The sequence below is a fragment of the Choloepus didactylus genome, chromosome 13, assembly GCF_015220235.1.
Source record: "Choloepus didactylus isolate mChoDid1 chromosome 13, mChoDid1.pri, whole genome shotgun sequence".
Lineage (NCBI taxonomy): Eukaryota > Metazoa > Chordata > Mammalia > Pilosa > Megalonychidae > Choloepus > Choloepus didactylus.
The window spans coordinates 46,322,973-46,343,447 of record NC_051319.1 but is presented as its reverse complement, the minus strand read 5'-3'; the positions used below and the strand labels follow the sequence as shown (position 1 = coordinate 46,343,447).

The 20,475-nt window shown below is 38.9% G+C and overlaps 1 non-coding gene and 1 pseudogene across 1 annotated transcript; both read right to left on the bottom strand.

Moving 5' to 3' along the window:
- Positions 1–7,000: 7,000 nt before the first annotated feature.
- Positions 7,001–18,713, bottom strand: LOC119507685 (annotated as a pseudogene).
- On the bottom strand, positions 9,303–9,410 carry LOC119508635. Its single transcript, XR_005211535.1, has one exon. It is a non-coding gene; the product is annotated as a U6 spliceosomal RNA (small nuclear RNA).
- Positions 18,714–20,475: the final 1,762 nt, after the last annotated feature.

Here is a 20,475-nt window from a genome sequence, read left to right as displayed (position 1 = left end):
CAATAAAAATGTTTTTTAATTAAAAAAACATGATGTTCACTTCTACAGATGAACCATAATTTCTGTGACCATTCAGGTTGTTTCCTGTCTTGGGATACTACAAACAGTGCTCTCTCAGACATTCTCATTAATTTCTGGTACCAATATTTCTGTACAATAAATTTTAAAAAGTGAGATTGCTATGTCCTGAAGACTGGCTGTGGTTTAATCTTTTTCAATTGAGATGTAATTCATATACCGCAAAATTCCTCTTTTTAAAGTGTACAGTTCAGTGGTTTTAGTATATTTACAAAGTGGGCAACCATTACCAGAACATCTAATTCAGAACATCTTCATCACATTAAAGAGAAACCCTATACCCACAGTAATCACTCTCCATTCCACCTTCCCCTCAACCTCTGGCAACCATTAATCTACTTCTGTCTCTATGGATTTGCCTATTCTGGACATTACCTATAAGTGGAATAATACAATGTGTGGCCTTTTGTGACTGGCTGCCTTCACTTAGTGTAATGTTTTAAAGGTTCCTCCATATTGTAGCATGTATCAGAACTTTATACCTTATTATGACTGAATAATATTCCATTGTATAGTTACACTCATTTTGTTTATTCATTCATCAAATGATGGGAATTTGGTTTATTTTCACTTCTTTGGCTACTCTGTTATGAACATTCATGTAGAAGTTTTTTTGTGGATTTACATTTTCAGTTCTCTTGGGTATATACTCATAAGTGGAATTGTTGTATCATAAGGTAATTCTATATTTAGCTTTTTGAGAACTGTCAAACTGTTTTCCAAAGTGTCTGGATCATTTGACATTACCACCAGCAATGTATGAGAGTTCTGATGTCTCCATATCCTCACCAACATTCTTGTTATTATTTATCTTTTTTGGTTATACCTATCTTAGTGGGTGAGAAGGGGTACCTCATTGTGATTTTGACATGCATTTCCCTAATGGCTAATGATGTTAAACAAAAATTGCTTTTTGGTCATTTGTATATCTTCTTTAGTATAATTCTGTTCAAATCCTTTGTCTAATTTTTAATTTGGTTAATTGTCTTTTTATTGTAAGTTGTAAGAGTTCTTTATATACTGTGGACTTAAGTCACTAATCAGGTCTATGGTTTGCAAAATGTTTTCCTGTTCTTTGGGATGACTTTTCACTTTATTGATGGTGTTCTTTGAAGCAGAAAAATTTTTAATTTTGATGAAGTCCAGTTATCTATTTTTTCTCTTATTGCTAGTGCTTTTTGCATCATGTCAAAGAAACTATTGTTTAATTCAAGGTCATGAGGATTTACATCTATGTTTTCTTCTAGGAGTTTAATAGTTTCAGCTCTTACATTTAGATTATTGAACCATTTTGAGTTAATTTACATATATGATATAAGGTTAGAGTCCAATTTTATTATTTTACATGTGGATATCCAGTTGTCCTAACATCATTTGTTTGAAACAACTATTTTTTTTTGCACCTATGAATTGTCTTGGCATCCTTGTCAAAAATCAATTGACCAGAAATGTATTTAGTGGTATCTTTTGACAAATAGGTGGCTTTACAATATTTTCTTTGTCCATGTGTATATGCATCTTGTTTTAAAAAAATACATCCCTCTACAATATTTTCCTATTCATTATAAAAATTTTCAAGTTTACTTTTTACCTGCAGATCTTTATCCATCTGGACAACGTGTATGTTTTTAAGTAGAGAGTCGTTATTAAAAGTCACATATGGATAACTAATTGTTTCAGGACTGTATATTTAATAATCCATTCCTTTCCCACTGATTTTAAATGTCAACTCTGTCATATTTTACATTTCCATGTTTTATTATTTTCCTAGGGTTGGTGTAAGAAATTACTGCAAGCTGGGTATCTTAAAACAACAGAAATTTATTCTCTTACGGTTCTGGAGGTCAGAACTCCAAAATCAAGGTGTGGGCAGGGCCACGCTCCCTCCAAGGCTCTAGGTGAGAATCCTTCCTTGCCTCCTCCAACTTCTAGTAGCTCCTGACATTCCTTGGCTGATGCAGCATGGCTCAAATCTCTCCTCTTCTTACAATGGCCCCAGCCATTGAATTTGAGGCTGACCCTAAATCTAGGATGATCTCATCTTGAACTCCTTTACTTAATTACAGCTGCAAAGACCCTATTTCCAAATAAGGTCACATTCTGAGCTTCCAAGTGGCATGAATTTTGTGGCGACTCTATTCCACCCACTACACATGCATTAAAAAATCTATTTCTGTGCTCGCTTTCCTTTATTCTTGCCCTATCTTTAGAATATCTTCATTTAGGATTCTAATATATCTTGATATCTGGCAAAACTAGTCACTAACTCTATTTTCTTACTTTTCAGCTTTTACTCATTCATATATATTCTAGAATTGACTTTTAAGTCTCCAAATAAGCTTCTTTTGATTTTGATTGGAATCACAGTGATTTTTGTGGATCAATTTGGAAGATACCTGACATCTAAACAATACTGTGTCTTGATATCTATGAGAATGCTATCTCTATTCCTTTAATTTATTGATTTCTTCTCTATTTTACTTCCATAAAATTTCACAACTTATTCTGTAAACTGAGGATGCATATTTCTCAGGTTTAATTCCTATACATCCTTAACATTTTTGTGGCATTTATAAATGGTATTTGTGATGGTTAATTTCATGTGTCAACTTGGCCAGGTGATGGTGCCCAGGTGTCTGGTCAAGCAAGCACAGACCTAACCATTACTGCAAGGACATTTGTGGCTGGTTAATAAACCAGAAGTCTGGTTTATTAAATCATCAGTCAATTGAAGTGCACCTGTGATTGCATCAACGAAGGGCATGTATTCTGCAATGAGGGAATTCAATCAGCTGGATTTAATCCAATCAGTTGAAAACTTTTAAGGGAGAGAGAGAGAACCTTCACTTCTGGGATGACCCTGAAGGACAGTGGTGAAGGAAAATCCTCCCAGTGGGCAGAACTTCTAGCAGTGCACCTGGTTGTTCATTTTGCTTGGAAGGAGAACTGGCCAGAGTTGCATTTGTATACTAATTCATGGGCTGTTGCTAAAGGTTTGGCTAAATGGTTAGGAACTTGGAAGGAACATGATTGGAAAATTGGTGACAAAGAAGTCTGGGGAAGAGGTATGTGGATAGAACTTTCCAAGTTGGCAAAAAAAACATGAAAATATTTGTGTCTCGTGAATGCTCACCAGAGGGTGACTTCAGCAGAGGAAGATTTTAATAATCAAGTAGATAAGTTGACCCATTCAGTGGTGTTCAGTTTGCTAATGCTGCCATTATGCAAGATACCAGAAACAGATTGGCTTTTATAAAGGGGTTTATTTGGTTACAAAGTTACAGTTTTAAGGCCATAAAGTGTCCAAGGTAAGGCATCAACAATAGGGTACTTTCACTGTAGAAAGTCCATTGGCATCTGGAAAACCTCTATCAGCTGGGAAGGCACATGGCTGGCATCTGCTTGCTCCCAGGTTGTCTTTCAAAATGGCATTCTCCAAAATGTTGCTCTTGGGTCATTTTGTCCTCTCTTAGCTTTCAACAACCATCTTCAAAATGTCGGTCTTAGTTGCAGCTGTCTTCAAAATGTCACTCTCAGTTACTCTGAGTTCCTTCTGTTTGTCAGCTGTTTTATATGGCTCCAGTGATTTAATTAAGACACACCCTGAATGGGTGGGGTAACACCTCCATGGAAATTATCCAGTCAAAGGTCTCACCCAGTTGATTGAGTCACATATTGATGGAAACAAAGATTCTAACCATATCAACACTAATAAGTCTGCCTTCACAAAATTGAATCAAAGATAATGGTGTTTTGGGGGGACATAATACATCCAAACTGGCACAGGTGGATACCAGGCAGCCTCTTTCCCAGCCACTCCTGTCATTGCCCAAAGGGCTCATGAACAAAGTGGTCATGGTGGTAGGGACGGAGGTTATGCATGGGCTCAGCAACATGCACTTCCACTCACTAAGGCCAACCTGGCCACGGCCACTGCTGAGTGCCCAATCTGCCAATGGCAGAGACCCACACTCAGTCCCCGATATTGCACAATTCCCTGAGGTGATCAGCTTACTCCCTGGTGGCAGGCCAATTATGTTAGATGACTTCCATCATGGAAGGGACAGCAATTTGTTCTCACTGGAATAGACCATACTCTGAATATGGGTTTGCCTTCCCTGCATGCAATGCTTCTGCCAAAACTACCATCCATGGACTTACAGAATGCCTTATCCACCGTCATGGCATTCCAAGCAGCATTGCTTCTAATCAAGGAACCCACTTCACAGCAAATGAAGTGAATTAATGGGTACATGCTCATGGAATTCCCTGGTCTTACCATGTTTCCCATCATCCTGAAGCAGCTAGGTTGATTGAATGGTGGAATGGCCTTTTGAAGACTCAATTATGGTGCCAACTAGGTGACAACACCTTGCAGGTTTGGGTTGGTCTTCTCCAGGAGGCTATGTATGGTCTGAATCAGCAACCACCCTATGGGGCTCTTTCTCCCATAGCAAGGATTCATGGGTCCAGGATTCAAGGGGTGGAAAAGGGAATGGTACCACTCACTATCACTCCTAGTGATCCACTAGGAACATTTTTGCTTCCTGTTCCTGCAATCTTGAACTCTGCTGGTCTACAAGTCTTAGTTCCAAAAAGAGGAGTGTTCCTACTAGGAGATAAAACAATCATTCTGTTGAACTGGAAGTTAAGACTGCCATCTGGCCACTTTGGGCATCTCATGCCTCTGAATAAACAGGCAAGGAAGGGGATTACTGTACTGGCTGGGGTGATTGATCCTATCAGGGGAAATAGCACTGCAACTACACAACAGAGGTAAAGAAGAGTTTAACTGGAATACAGGAGATTCCCTAGGGCTTTTCTTAGTACTACCATGCCTTGTGATTAAAGTCAATGAAAAACTGCAACAACCCAATCCAGGCAGGACTACCAATGGCCAAGAAACTTTAGGAATGAAGGTTTGGGTCACCCTACCAGGCAAAGTACCATGACCAGCTGAAGTGATTGCTGAGAGCAAAGGGAACATAGAATGGGTAATGGGAGAAGGTAGTGATAAATATGAACCATGACCACGTGACCAGTTACAGAAATGAGGACTATGATGGCATGAATGTTTCTTCCTTGTTTTGTTCTGAGTAAGTTTGCATTTATCCATAAAGCAAATATCTTTGCTTTCTTCTCTGTCTTATCCCCTTATCATATGACATAGGCTGTATTGTTCATCTTGCAGCATTTAAGATAAAGGAAATCAAGTTTAAGAGTCAATGTTACCCAAGGACTTGCATGTTATTCTGGAGAGATTTAGTGCATTTCTGGTTGTACACAAGACAGCTGAGTATTGTTAGGTGAAATATGTCTGTTATTGTGCTCTAGTTAAGAGAACTATGGTTTAAGGTGATGTTTATAACTGCCAAGTTGACAAGGGATGGATTGTGATGGCTAGGTTCATGCGTCAACTTGGCCAGATGATAGGATCCAGATGTCTGGTCAAGCAAGCACTGACCTAACCATTACTGCAAGGACATTTGTGGCTGGTTAATAAATCAGAAGGCTAGTTTATTAAATCATCAGTCAATTGACTGTACCTGTGACTGATTACATCAATGAAGGACATATCTTCTGCAATGGAGAATTCAATCAGCTGGATTTAATCCAATAAGTTGAAGACTTTTACGGGAGAAAGAGAGAGAACTTTCACTTCTTCTTTGGCTACCCAGTGTCTTCTGAGGAGTTCACTGAACACCTTCATTGAAGTTGCAAGTTTGCTGCCCTATGGAATTTGGACTAGTGAATCCTGCCCTATGGAATTCGGGCTCATGCACCCCCACAGTTGCATGAGACACTTTTATAAAATCTTATACTTACAGATATCTCTTGTTGGTTCTGTTTCCCTAGAGAACCCTACCTAATAAGAATATTTAAACAATATACATTTTCTGTTTGTTGCTGGTATGGAGAAATGAACTTTTCATATATTAATTTTAAAAACAGGGCTCTACTGAATAATTCCAATAACTTTTTATGTGCTCTTACATATCTATGAAGATAGTCATAGCAACTGCAAATATTGAAATTTTAGTTTCTTCCTTCTTTACCCTGGTCCTTTAAATTTTTTTCTTGTCATATTTCCCTGGTTAAAACCTCTAAGTATAAGGTTGAAATGAAATAGTGATAATGGGCATTATTGTCTTGCTCTTGAACTTGGAAAATTTTTTTTTTTTCATAAAACCAAATTTTATATAACTGAAGTATCCTTCCTGGGACTAGCTAATTGCCTTTACAAAAGAAAAGGAGGAAAAAAAAAAAAAAAACCCAAAACACCAAAACCAGAATAGAATGAAATTCCAGTGCTCTAAATCAACTTGTTACACATCAATATAAATCCACAGTGTCCTGGCAAACAACCTGCTTTCATTTTCTGTCTCAACCTAGAGTTCGAATGTTGATTCATTTCAGCAGAGAATCCGCAGGCAACAGGAGATTGTGCCATCAGAATATTCATTTATACTTTTGTGGTAATTCAACAGTGGTCTTATTTCTGGGTAAATTTACAAACCATACTAGGTTGGAAGCATGATAACTTAAATAGGTGCTAAGAATCAAATGAGAGAAAGAAAGGAAAAAAACCTCTGGGAATAGCCAGAGGCATTAAAGGAACCATAAGAACGCCAACCATATTTAAACCTCCTTTTTTAAAAAGAGGATTTTTTTTCTTTTTGGCTTAGAATATTTTACTCTAAATGAATTTATGTCAGCTGTCAATGAAAGAATGTCACTAATACACTGTGGACACCTTTTGCAATGTAAATCCATGCCCCCCTTTTTACATGGTGAACTTCAACCTAGCAATTATTACAACAAATGTTGTAGTCTAAAGCTCAAACACATTTTAGCAATTTTGAGATCCAATTGCATACAAACCAAATAAAATTTACATCATAAGAAACATTTCCATCTAAGACTATGGGGACACTTGAGCCTTCGGCATTAATCTCAGGGCCTTTTCACGCAGGTGCTTTTCTAAGTCATCAAGGTTATCTTCAGCTTCACTTTCAGTCTCCTTTTTAGGCTCTGGCTCTGCGTCTGGTTCTTCCTGTGCTGAGGTAGTTGTGGGAGCAGCAACGACTGCAGGGATTACAGTAGTTGCAGCAGCTGCAGCCATAGCCTTTTCCTTCTTGGGTTTTTTGCACTTCTTGTGCTGCTTCTCCTTTTTGTGTTTCTTGTTCTTCTTTTTCTTCGTTTACTTCCCGCTTCCTTCTTGGTCCAAATTCCATGCCGGAGGTGGACTTGGTGTTGGGCTTTTAGCCTTTTTGACTGGTACTGCTGGTGACCAGTTTGTAGAGGGTGACTGAGACTGGACAGGGGATGCAGGTGCATAGGGTTTTTACCTGCTGGCTCAGGAGATCCTGAGACAGATGGAGAAGATGAGACCCTCCTTACAGATTGAGGGCTTGGTGAGGTAGCCTTTTTTGTCTTTTTGGGTTCTGGAGTTCTGGAGACTCTCCTAATGTGCCTAGTACTTGGAAATGGGAACTGCCTTCTTTGGGGTGATGATGATGCACCTCTTCGAATGGGGGGAGGACTTGAGGTGGTCTGAGGAGCTCAAGGCTGTGGTGAGGGCGAATGCCGCTTGTTTAGTCGTGGACATCGGGCCTCCCGGGTAAATCCACTAGGGGAAGACCCTTTCCTATGCTTTGATGATAACGATGGTGAACGTCTTTTGGTGACTGGGGAGCTTCTTTGTTTGGGAGGTGGAGAATGGGAGACCCTACGCTTTGGCGGTGGAGATGGCGATGCCCTTCTTTTAGGAGGGAGAGGAGGAGAAGCTGTTCTTCTCTTTGGCGGGTGAGAAGGAGAGTATCTCCTCTGTTTTGGAGGTGAGTGTCTTCTTGGGGAAGGTGAGCACCGATGTGGTGGAGGAGAAGGAGTCCGTCGTGGTGGTAGTATGGGAGAGCTGCGCCGCCGAGGAGGAGCTAGAGAAGAAGGTCATCATCTGGTGGGTGGTGGGGAGGTCTATTTCTGGCGCTTTCGTGGTGATGGAGAGGCACTGCGGGAAGGGGAATGTCTCCGCCGCCTGCCCACCTCGCCGTTCTTCACATGGGACCTCGTGGGTCGCTCATCTTCTGAGGAGGAGGAGGAGCCGGAGTCAGATGAAGACTGCTGGTTTTGTCGTCTGAACTGGCATCTCTGCTGTACAAGTCTGTTGCGCCATTTTGCCACCTTTATCTTCTTCAGATTCAGGTAACTCTACTTTTCTAGGCTTGGCTGCTGGTGAAGGAGGCTCTCTTTTCTCAGTACCTTTATGTTTTGTCACTTTACCTGAAGCTCTCCCTGGAGAGACAGAAACACGACTTTTTCTGGCACAGTTTGACTACTGGGGTGTTGGGGAATCAAGAGTTTTTGGAGTGGAGTTGCTGGAGGCGAAGGTTGGTGTCTTCGCTTTGGAGGACTCGCTGAAGAAGATAACCTAAGAGTTTTTCGAGGGGGACTGGATGTCCTCTTGGGAGGCTTCTTTGGTGGTGACTGGGAACGAGATGAAGTTGATGATGAGCTACTCCCAGACAAGGATGCTGATGAGCGCCTTCTGCAGAATTCACCTTTGGCAGAAGAATTCCTGAGAACCGTCTCACTGGAGATCTACTCCTTCTGTGCCTTGGTGGAGGAGGCATTCGTCGTGGTGGAGTTCTCCTAGGAGAAGGCTGCTTTCTTGGGTGCTTGGCCGCCTCCTAGGTTAATTTGATCTTGATCGGGATCTATGGCGCCGTCTAGGTCGAGTATGAGATGGAGAGTGGGAACAAGTCCCGGACCTTGATTTGGAATGTGACTGAGATCTCTATCGAGACTTTTCCTTTTCCTTTTCTTTTTTGGAATTTTTTTCTGGAGAAGGTTCTTTAGGCTCTGGTACAGGTTCAGGCTTGGGAACTTTCAGGATGTCACTACTAGAAGTGACTTCTTGTACTGAAGGTTCTTTTACTTTTACTGAAGTTTCTGGGACCTCTGGAGTTTTCTCCTTTTCTGGAGCAGGGGAAGGATTCTGGCTCTTGATTCTGTGATGGGGAGATCGAGAATGACTGCACTTTCTCTCTCTCCTGACAGGGGAAGATCATCTTCTAGGGGAAGGATATCTGGATTTGTGTCTTCTTGGGCTTTGAGACCTTTCCCTTTTTTCTCTGCTGCTTTCTTTTTCTTCCTTATCCCTCTTATCTTTGTCTTCATTTGCATTTTCATAGATGCCAATTTTTCTTGTTCAATCTGCAAAATCAAAAAACATGGAATGCTTCATGAATTTAGGTGTCGTCCTTGGGCAGGGGCCATGGCTAATCTTTTTTGTATCATTCCAATTTTAGTATATGTGCCACCAAAGCAAGCACTTGAACTTGGAAATTGAAAGAAAGTTTGCTGAAGTTTCACAGTTCAGCGTATTTGTTGGTTGCAAAGTTAGTTAGCTACAATTTATCAGATTAGGACTGCTCCATTATTGATAAAAGGCTTACCATGAATGAGAGTTGAATTTTAATAAGTACTTTTTTTATTGCATCAGTTGATATAAACATATATTTTGCCAATTTAATTTGAATACAGATGAATTATAACAACATACATTTTTTTTATGTTAAACCATCCTTGAATTCCTGGAATAAATCCAGCTATGGCAAGATGAAAAAAAAATCTTTGGGGAATTTATTTTGCTAATATTTTGTTTATGATTTTTGCACCTATGTTCATGAGTGATTTGCCCCATTTTTCTCCTATATATTTTACTAGTAATCTGATCACATTTTTCTAAAGCCTATCAAAAAGTACTTTCTTCTATAGATTGCTTTTTAACCCTTCTTAAAAGAGGAAAATAATAAGGATTGTGGTCTCTAGGCTTTGGGAACACTTTTCTGAAAAGGGAATTCAACCAGATTATATACATTTTTCACCTCTTCTCAGATTATGAAGCTATTTTTCCTCATATTTTATAGATTTCTTTGCCTTTCCATAACTTTCTAGCACTTATTGTCTATAAAGTTCATTTAGTATTCACTCATAATTTTTCTGTTGTTGTTTAGCAAGCTGTTTAATCTTTAATCTTTGTGTTTTCATGTCTCCTTCAAATATATATAACAAATTCTTCTGCCTACATCTTCTAGTAAATAGCTGTGCATTTTTAGGAGCTCAACATATATTTTGGTTTTGGTTTGCTCTTAATTAATGAAATTATTATTTTATTTTTACTAATACTTAGTTTGGTGATACAAGTATTTTGGGAAAATTCTAAATATCTTTTCCATCCACCAGTCTTAAAAAATTAATTTTCATTTTATCCTTTTATTTTTAATCAACTTTCTTTTTCTACAGCATCCTTTTTCTCCCAGGAGATTGTGTACTGTTACTTCTACATGGTCAGTTTTTCTAAGTCATTTGTCTGAGTCATTGAGGTAAGTATCAGAGGAAAGAAAGGTGTTTTTAGCTTTAACATCTGATTACTCTAGTCTATGCCATATTAACTTATTCATTAAAGCACAATTGTCAACAAAATTTAAGTGAACGTCGAATCATGTCTGAAGGTATATTGAGTTCTTTCGCTTTAAAAGGCAACACAAATCTTCTCAGTGGGAAAATAATTGATTGAATGGCATCTCATTCCAAATGAATTAGAGTCGGCAGGCTTGTGTGTCTGGGGTTGACTTACAGTACTTGATACTAAAATGTAGCCCCTTCTAGTAGTTATAATAAATTGAGGCTTCTGTCAGAGGCCAAAGTCATGAAAGCAAAAAATATATTGCTACCCTTTATATTTTAGGCTCCAAGAGGAATTTTATTCTTCAGCTGGATGATAGCACAAAATAGGCAAACCAATATTTTAGGATATTGTGCGAAATTTCCTGTGTCAAAGGCTGTGAGTGTCTTGCATTAAGCTGTGAGTTATAGCAGTGAAGGCCTGGAAAGTGAGAAATTGCATATTTTTTGAGGCCTGTGGGACATGCAAGTTCCACATTTCTCCCTTTTGAATGACAACATGGTCTACCTTCCCACTGAGGAGCATGCTGGTGTGTTTCTCTTCCTGCACTCTTTTCTGACTAACGTGAAAGTGTTGTTGATTTAAAAACTGTCACTCACAAGGCGTGAAAGTGTTTTTCAGTTACAAGTCCAGTGGCAGGCAGAAGACAACAACTGAGATGGGTACTCTATGACAGGTGATAATTTTCTACAGCTAATTATCGTTAGTCTTTTACATGGAACAATGTCAAAAATGTATCTAGTAATTTTTACTCTGGCAAGGTGTGTGTATAAAAAGCTGCGTTCATATTAATTTTATTAGATAGCTTGAGTGCTTCTTAGTTAAAAAAGAAAACAAAAAGAAGGTCATGACTTGGTCACTACAGGTCCCATTCACAGTTGGGACACCTTTGCAGGGATTCAATGATTTGGCCCTTTTCTCTATTTTGTTTTTGCCATCACAACAAGATAAATAAAAGAGGTGGGGACGCTATGGTTAAGCTAGAAGCAGTTCTAAGGTATCAGTGTTCTGACATTGGTATCTGTCTTGACTCTCCACTCCTTTCGTTTCCTGGTAGATTTCATAGTAACCCAGGCCTCTTTATGGTACAGAGCAGTGCAGTGACAGGAAACTGCCTAGACATTTTCCCAGTGTCTCAAGTAGTCTATTTGTCAATAGGCTGAAAATAATTCAAATGATATGACTTATTTGTCTTTCAAATTATTATTTTTAAAATTGTGACAAATTAAGCAGGCATCCTCTGGTTTCAAATGGAGAGCCTGAAATATCAGGAGTGGAATCAATCTAAGATATTAAAAAGAAAACATGAGATTGGCTCAGATAACCTGAAGTTTAATTGCTATAAAACCAAGAGCAATAGAAAACAGTAGGAGTTCATAGAGCTTCTGGTGCTGGGTACTAAAGGGCGTGAAGATGCAAGTTAATTTCCTGACTTTTGAAGATAATCCAAGTTCAGTTGATGGGCAAAAAACAACGTATCAGTATGGTAGCACAGAGTGGAAAGAAAGCAGATCTATTCCAAATGTGATTTAAATCTCATTATATTTTGAATATTCAGTGGGAATCTCCCAAGGTTTTAGTTTCTCTTTGGGAGTAAAATCATTTCTTAAAAGTGCCTTCATCTACTCTGCTAGAATATCGTTTACTAACAAATGATTGCAGCTGTACCCCAGTGGCCTGAAAGAGTTTTAATGTTGCTTCCAGATGTGCTTAATTTATTTCCAGGGTATGATGTTTGCCATGGGAGACTTTGGTGATTTTCTCACTTATCAGTGCCAATTTCTTGGAGGTAGGTAACATTTTAGCCCTCTTGTAGACGGGGAAACAGAACAGGAAGATAATATGACTGCATCAATATCAAATGAGAAGCCCTTAACAAACCTGGATAAAATATTAATCTAGTGTGTATTTCATGAGCTTACACACCTAGACATATGTTTCTGTAAGTTTCCCAGGACTCTTCTTGCCAATATTCAATATTACACAAATAATGGTGTTTGTCAGTAATTTTAAAAATTTAGAATTTTGAAAATTGCCCTTTAAGCTTAGCTGTCAAAAGTTCCAGTGGTTGATTTGTTATAAAATATTAAGATGATGAAACAAATCAAATTTTCAGCTACTTAAAGGACTATTGAATTGTAGTTTTTAATATTCTTTGACTATTGGATATGAATAATAATATATTTGTTAGGGAGCAATCGTACAAATTTCATTTTTGGAGCATATTAAAATGAAAATCAGTTTAAATGTAAAATTCCTAATATATCCAGAAAAATTATGAAACAGTTATTATAAAACCTGCTTGGATGATGTGTAAACTATGCAATTGGATTTAAGAGCTTTTTCATATATATAAACCAAATTGCTGGAGATATTGAAATGTATTCACTGAGTATAAATACTTGCTGAAATAGGTAATCTAAACTAACATGTGTAAGAATCATAAAATACTCATTTTGTGAAGAGTCACTTAGTTAATGTCAGTACTGGAAATTAAATCATGACTGTTCTGGTTTGCTAAGGCTGCTGTTTTGCAAAACACCAGAGATGGATTGGCTTTTATAAAGGGGGTTTATTTGGTTACAAAGTTACAGTCTTAAGGCCAAAAAGCATCCAAGCTCAGGTGTCAACCATATGGTACCTTCGCAGAAGAATGGCCAGTGGTGTCCGGAAAACCTCTGTTAGCTCAGAAGGCACGTGGCAGGTGTCTGCTTGCTTCCAGGTTGCATTTCAAAATGGTGTTCTCCAAAATGGTGCTCTTGGGCATTATGTCCTCTCTTAGCTGCAGCTCCTCTTTATAATGTCACTCTCAGTTGCTCTGAGCTCCTGCCTGTGAACTCCTTTTTACAACTCCAGTGATCCAATTAACACCCACCCTGAATGGGCAGGGTAATACCTCCATGGAAATTATCCAATCAAAGGTCTTGCCCATTGTTGATTGAGTCACATCTCCATGGAAACATTTAGTCAATAGGTTCCAACCTAATCAACACTAATACATCTGCCCCCACAAGACTGCATCAAAGATAATAACATTTTGGGGGACAAAATACATCCAAACTGGCACAATGACCTATACTTTTAATACTCTTTGTAAAATAGCATGTTCATCCTTAAAAACAATGAGAATAATTTACCTAGTATCTAAGATACTGTATTTTGAAAGAATTATTTCCAGTCCCAAAGTTGTTAGGGGAGAGTACAATCTCTTCCAGGAGGTTAAGAATTTAAGTCAGTGACTAAGACAAGAATTTGACAATTGTGTGTTGTCAGAATTACCCTTGAAAATATTTTTACTAGCCTTGAAAAATAAATAATGTTTTTTTTACTTCTTTTACATTGGTCAGGAAACCCTTAAAATCACTCATACATTTTTTTATATAGGATTGCCAGACATAAGAGCTATTTCAAGGTTTCTGTATCCAATGTCTGATTAATATAAATGATTCAATATTCAAAGCCTTCCTATTTTTGGAAAGTAAAATTCTCATATGATATCTGGAATATCTTAGTAGAATAAGATTCCCGAGGCCTGGAGATATTGTTAGTTTTGTGATGTAACTCAATCGTCTCTGAGAACAATATAGAAGATGTTCAATAAATAGGTGAACAAATTGCGAATAAATACATCAAATAAATAAATAAAATGTGAATAGATGAGTTGAAAAGTGAATGAATGAAAGGTAAATGGATATGTCTCCTAAATTTAGTTCATAAAGGTGTGGGATCCCTGGGCACAGGGAATTCACCAAGGGCCTTGAAGTTTGCACACAGCAGCTTGCGTGACCTGGGTCAGTTAAGGTTTGACCTATTCTCCTTGTAATATCAGGTGCTAAGTGTAATCTATTCCCACAACTACCTTCTACCTGAGATTCCCTGAGATACTGTTATCTACAAGATAATCTATAATCCTCCCCTCCTCCCTATTGATTACAATCAATCCCTCCCTACATTGCATGACCCCTGCTCCCCACCTTATGCTCTCATACCCACTGGCATGTTGGAGCCCTTATAACTAGCTTATTCAGACCCTCCAAAGTGTGGACTATTTCCACGTTGTGCTCTGAACTGGCCACCATTCAGAGCAGCTCCTGAATCCATCCAGAGAAGCTCCTGAATTCTGGGCAACATGACCGACTTCCATTTTTTCCCTTGTAAGTAAGCCCTGAATAAAAAGTTCATGCCTCTGAACATGCCCGGCATCTTCTCTGGCCTCTCAGCAACAAAGGACCACTTGGGCCATGACATAGAGGTTTTAAGTTAACACCAAAATACCTAATAGAGGAATTGGTTATATGGATTTAAATTAAATTCCCTCCCCCACCTTCAGATTTTTGGCTTTTTAAAAAAATTTTATTTTATTTTGAAATAAATTCAAAGTTATAGGAACAGTTGCAAAAACAATACAAACCCCATACACAGAACTCCAGCATACCCTGACCCCCCTCCCCTGATACCCCAATTCACCAACTTTAATATGCTGTCATGCCGGTATTTCTTTCCCTCCCTCCCTCCCTCCCTCTCTATCATCCATCATCTATGGCTCTGTCTTCTGAAAGTATGAGTGCTAGCTGCACCCATCCTTGAACAAACACTATAATTCACATATACAATTCCCATGAACACGAACATTCTTTTATGCAATCCCATTAAATGCAGCTAAGAAGTACTAGAGATTCAACATTGATTCAAAGCATACATTCTATATTTCATTTTTTCCCCCTATGTCTCAACTGTATCCCTTTGAACCTCCTGTCCTCCATCCTCAGATCCCATCCATGATCATCCTTGGCATTCAATTGTCATCTATTTAGACTGTCCTTTTTTTTTTTCTCAATTGTGAAAACATATATACAGCCTAAATCTTCCCATTCTTCCCCCTCCCTAGCCTTCCATTAGTGGGATTAATCACATTTAGAATGTTGTAATGCTCTTTCCCACCATCCATTACTAGAAATTTCCCTTCACCTCAAACAGCAACCCTACACTCATTTCTTAACTCCCCATTGGCCCTTCCCCCATTTCTCTTAACTCATACTCTACTTTTCATCTCTATGGTTATATTCTCTGATAATTTCTTTGTGTTTACTGTGGGGCTTAAAATTAACCTCTTAAATCCATAACAATCTTGTTTTTCTTTGATACCAACTTAACTTCAATAGGACACATAAACTATGTTCCTATACTCCTCCTCCATTCCCCCACCTTTATATAGTTCTTGTCAAAACTTACATATTTTACATTGAGTTCAAAACCACTGATTCGTCATTAGAGTTTGTGTATTTTACATCATGTAGGAAGTAAATAGTGGAGTTACAATTCACAAATTATTGACTTCTATTTGTATTCCATTGTGGTCAGAGAATGTGCTTTGAGTATATCCAATTTTTTTTTTAAATTTATTGAGGCTTGTTTTATGTCCCAGCATATTAGTCCATTCTGGAGAAAGATCCATGATCACTAGAGAAAAATGAGTGTCTTGGTAATTTGGGATGTAAGGCTCTATATATGTCTGTTAAAATTCTCTATGTCTCTTTCTCCTTTCTTTGTTTCTCTGTTGGTAGGGCTCCCTTTAGTATCTGAAGTAGGGCAGGTCTTTTATTGGCAAAAATCTCTCAGCATTTGTTTGTCTGTGAAAAATTTAAGCTCTCCCTCAAATTTGAAGGAGAGTTTTGCTGGATAAAGTATTCTTGGTTGGAAATTTTTCTCTCTCAGTATTTTAAATATGTCATGCCACTGCCTTCTCGCCTCCATGGTGGCCACTGAGTAGTCACAACTTAGTCTTATGTTGTTTCCTTTGTATGTGGTGAATTGCTTTTCTCTTGCTGCTTTCAGAACTTGCTCCTTCTGTTCAGTATTTGAGAGTCTGATCAGAATATGTCTTGGAGTGGGTTTATTTGGATTTATTCTATTTGGAGTTTGCTGGGCATTTATGCTTTGTGTATTTATATTGTGTAGAAGGTTTGGGAAGTTTGGCCCAACAATTTCTTTGAATACTGTTTCTAGACCTTTACCCTTCTCTTCCCCTTCTGGGACACCAATGAGTCTTAAGTTTGGACGTTTTATTTTATCTATCGTATCCCTGAGATCCATTTTGATTTTTTCGATTTTTTCTCCATTCTTTCTTTTGTTCTTTCATTTTCTGTTCTGTGGACTTCTAGGACACTGAGTTGTTGTTCAGCTTCCTCTAACCTTGTATTATGAGTATCCAGAGTCTTTTTAATTTGGCCAACAGTTTCTTTTATTTCCATAAGATCTTCTATTTTTTTTATTTACTCTTGTAATGTCTTCTTTATGCTCTTCCAGGGTCTTCTTTATGTTGCTTATATCCTGTTCTATGGTCTTCTTCGTGTCCTTTATATCCTTTGCCATGTTTTTGTTCCTCAATTGTAGCTCTCTGATTAATTGTGCCAAGTACTGTGTCTCTTCTGATATTTTGATTTGGGTCTTTGGGATTACGTTCTCCATATCATCTGGTTTTATCATGTGCATTAAGATTTTCTGTTGTTTTTGGCCTCTTGGCATTTGCTTTGCTTGATAAGGTTCTTTCAAGTTGTAAAAAAAAAATACCAATCTAATTTTTCAGAAATACAAGTTGGTGGCATACACTTTCTCTAACTAACCAGCAGATGGCGCCTGCAAGTCACCTATACCCCTCAAGTCAGTTCTCACCTTTGTTCTTGTGGTTTGTGGGGAAATGATTCTTGTGGGGTTCAGCTGGTGAACTCAATTTGGTTGTGTTGCTGGAGCTGTCCACCCTGAATGTGGGGCGTGTGTCCCAGTGGCTAGGGAGGCAGGGCAGCTTTAATATTCAAACCTCCCAGGTGTTCCTGGAGATTCAAGGCTGTTGCAAGAGTCTAAGCCTTCATTTCAGTTCTGCCCCCGATCCTCTCTGATGATGACCCACAAACCACTGGCATTGACGTAGCGTCCCTGGGTTTTCCGAACGGGCCCCCCGTCTCAGCTGTGATCTTCCAGGACCTCTGCTGAGGGAAGTCTATGCTACATCACAAGTGTATGCCATCCCTCAGGGGAAGCCCCGGGCTGCTGGGCTGTGCAGGGGCGCTCTCAGCCTGATGCAAAGATGGCTAAACAGGGCATCTCCATCCCTCCCCTCTCCTCTCATGGTTCCTCCTTCCCAGCTCAGGGACAACTGGTGCTGCTCTGGGCTGTGGGCATGGCCCCGGGCAAGAGTGTCTCCAGCCCGCCAGGGAGTGGCTGCAAGCAGCAGGGTTTCTTTCTCCTTCCGGCTTTCCCCTCTGCTCCCCTGGCCTTGAGGGAATCTGCAGCGGGCTATCCTCCATGCCAGACACTGAGAGGCCGGCTGAGACTGCTTCTGCTGTGCTTCCACTGTGCAGTTTTCACCGTCACAAATGCAGCCACTCCTGGGTTTTCCCCCCTTTTTTTTTTTTTTAAAGAACCAGTCCTTCTCCAAATGCCAACCCCTGGTTTTCCCACACTGCAGCGTGGCTGTGGGTCTTTCAGCTGGCTTACTCACTCGTTTCAGAATGCAGACTCCTGGTTTCACCAAGTGTATGGCCCCTGTGGTTTTAGCAGACCTTGCCCAGCTGGTGCGTCGCTAAACCAGTATTCTCGGTCACCTTCTGGTTTTTAACTACTATTTTTCATGGAGGTGTTATTTTGCCCTGTCTCACCTAGCCGCCATCTTAGGTTCCTCTGTCAGATTTTTGGCTTTTTAATATTTTTTTTTTGGCTTGGTAATGATCATGTATTTTTGGATAATGTGATCAATCACAGTAGTTTTTGATTAATATATATAGACAACTTCATCATATTCAGGCCAATCACTGAATTCACTAGATATTTGTTATTAGATAGTTTGCGATCAGGTGGGAGTCAGCAGTTGCAAAAGTATCAACCTTTCAAAAACTGAAAATATTTAGAATTCTTACCTCAAATCTTTCTCCAGCCAAAAGAGTAGTTGAAATGCTATTAGTATTTCAGATGCTCTGGAGATGCCAGCCCTGGAATTGGGCTTCCTTGGGAAGTTGACTGGGATTTATGGTGTCTTCAGCTTTGGTAAAGCCTAGCACTTTCTGTGTTCTCTGAAACTTTTGGAATTCCTTCCCCCCTCAGCTCCTCCCTGCCTTTCTCCCTCCCCTTTTGTTTTCCTTGCTTTCTTCCTTTTTTCTTTCTTCCTTTCAATTGTTTAGAGTGGGATTACAGTTTTATTTATATTAACTTTAGATATGTAAGGAAAATAGAACCTCCTTACTTCTTTAACTCCTTTGCAAAGCTCCACACTGGAGAGCTGCAGCAGTGTTGGGGGTGGTGGGGTGGTAGGTGGTGGGTTGGGATTAGGGGAGAAGAAGTAGATTTAGAGGTTAATGGAATAAATTAATCTCTATCTTAATTAAATAAACAACCCTATCAAATAAATAGCCTCTTTTAAGTGCTTCACATTGTTTAGATAAAATCCCTTCCTTGACTTTGACTTTACTAAGTGTTCCGCTCATGGCAATGATTCCATAAGAAATGTGGCAAGACTTGCAGCAGAGCATACAGAGTTAAAGTTTTGGATGTAAAATGCTGCAGTGATGTAACTCTACAGTGTGCAATTCATATATCAGCTATTCAGTGCAGATATATCTGATCAACCAAAACAATGGCTTCAAGGGTTTAATAAAATAAAATCCTGAAATTTTACATCACTGAAGTTTCATTTGAGTTGGAAAGAGTCATAGATTAATTTGATAAAATAGTTAAGAGAGATTGGCTGGTTAACTACTCTTATATTAAAAAGATAAGGATCAAGGCTGAAATGATGGCTATGCAAATGGAAAAGAAAGACAAGGAATTCTGAAAAGAAGTTCTCTAGAGATGTGTAGGGAAGTAGGCATTTTGCATCATTTGTTTAACAGTTCAACTCCTCTTAACTCCCCTCCCTCTTTTGGGAAGACAAAATCAAATCCTTTTAAAAACAGCAGCTGAGTAGGAAATTTCTTTCTTTAGTGTTGTACATTTGATTCATTTGTCACCTGGTTTTGTGGAGGAATTATGTATTTTCTTTTTAAACTGCTCCAGAGAAGGATGCATGTAGGGAGGAGAGGGCTGGGGAGGGGGGGAGGGGGTGGAGGGATGGGGGCAGAGAGAGAGAGAGAGAGAGAGAGGGAGAGAGAGATTACATTCAGCAAACAATTTAAAAAGAATAGAGATAATTACGTTGAAAAAAATCACAGCACAGGATATTGTAATTGAGTACCAATAAACTGGATGTGATCCTGAGCTTCTAAAAGTGATGGGATGCTGGAACTGAAACTAGCCAATATCACTCCTTCATTTTACAGATTTTATGTCTTCGTTTTCAATGCTCAGTTACGTACATTCTCTTAGTGAGTTTACCAAATTATTCAATTAATGCTTTTATTTTAATTCTAAAACCTTAACATTTATGGTAGATTGAGTTATGGACCTTAGAAAAAGCATATTCTTAATCTTCGATTAATGGGTAAAAACACATTAAATAGGACCTGTTTTAGTTAAGATGTGGTCAACTGAATCAGGATGAGTCTTTATCCTATTACTGGAAGACTTATAGAGAGAAAGCCAAGGGGAGGAGCTGGAAGCCAAAAGTCAACAGAACCAGAAGAGAAAGATGAGGACATTGTCATATGTATTGCCGTGTGTTGGGAAAGCCCAGGAACCCGTGCATCCCTGGCAACCGTCACCAGAAGGCCATGGTCTCTGGGGGAGAAAGACTCATTCTGCTGACACCTTGATTTTGGACTTCTCCTAGCCTCAAAACCATGAGTCCATAAATTGACATAGTTTAAGCCAAACCATTGTGTCATTTGTCATAATGCCATGGAAAGTAAGACATTTCTATACACTTGTATGTATGCCTGAAGTCATAAAATTTTGAGAGATAAAAACTTTACCAGATCTTTGCACAGTGCAAAAAGATGTTA